Source organism: Megascapheus bottae, chromosome 1, assembly GCF_031878675.1.
Source record: "Megascapheus bottae isolate mThoBot1 chromosome 1, mThoBot2.hap1, whole genome shotgun sequence".
Classification (NCBI taxonomy): domain Eukaryota; kingdom Metazoa; phylum Chordata; class Mammalia; order Rodentia; family Geomyidae; genus Megascapheus; species Megascapheus bottae.
Window position 1 is genome coordinate 86,744,411 of NC_143509.1, and position 1,021 is coordinate 86,745,431.

Below are 1,021 nucleotides of genomic sequence, written 5' to 3' on the forward strand. Positions count from 1 at the left end.
AACTATATGAATTTGTGAGAAGGAAAAAAAAGGCTTTCAGAGACTATTTAACATAATGACTGAACAATGCAAAAATGAAATTGCTTCATGAGAATTTCACCCCCTCTACAGGAAAAAAAGTTAAACATTGTCCAGTTTTAACATAAGCAAAAGATAAATACTTATGAAGGGAAACAAATTCCACAGCATTCCATACAGATTTCCAGACAGTCTGATGATTCAAAAAAATATGGAATGCTTCATGAATTTGCGTGTCATCCTTGCGCAGTGGCCATGCTAATCTTCTCTGTATCGTTCCAATTTTAGTATATGTGCTGCTGAAGCGAGCACACCTTTTTTTTTTTTTTTTTTTTACAAACGAAAGTATGATTTAAGAAAGGTAGCTAGGATAGAATTTAAAATAAGGTCTGTTTTATTTAATACATTTTTCTTTGCTTTTTAAACTAGTTTAATAAAATATTGTCCACTAATGATTAGCAAACTTCTATTTCTCTAATTCTGATTGCTGAGAAAAAGGAAATGTGTGTGCTTGAAAAATACAGAGACTGTGTTTCTCTAGAGACAGAGAGAAAGAGAAAGAGGCCACCGTCCTATCGGATTACAACCCCAAGTTTATAACCTAATTTAACCTATTTATCTCCTGAAGAGATCTCTAGATAATGCAGTCACATTTTCTATTGGAGATTAGAGCTTTAACAGATATATTTTGGAAAAACACAATTCAGTCTATTACAGTTCTGAAATGCTATGAGATATTGTTTAATAATTAACATGGCTATAACATTTAAATAATGATGAAATAATTTAACATCTTGACATCTTTGAATTTCCTTTTGTGTTCTGTAATTTGTGATCTATAATTAATAACCCCATGAATAATGTTTGATGCAAAGTATCCGTTGAACTGAATTTTAGCCTTTAATATATTTATTATATATTTATATATGACATAAATATATATCCTATTTTGCATAATATCTACTATATATTATAGTTAAATATATACATATATATGTATATA

At 29.0% G+C, this 1,021-nt stretch overlaps 1 non-coding gene across 1 annotated transcript; it reads right to left on the reverse strand.

Moving 5' to 3' along the window:
- Positions 1-223: 223 nt before the first annotated feature.
- LOC150069554 (U6 spliceosomal RNA) lies at positions 224-330 on the reverse strand. Its single transcript, XR_016538624.1, has one exon. It is a non-coding gene; the product is annotated as a U6 spliceosomal RNA (small nuclear RNA).
- Between the last annotated feature and the right edge of the window lie 691 nt (positions 331-1,021).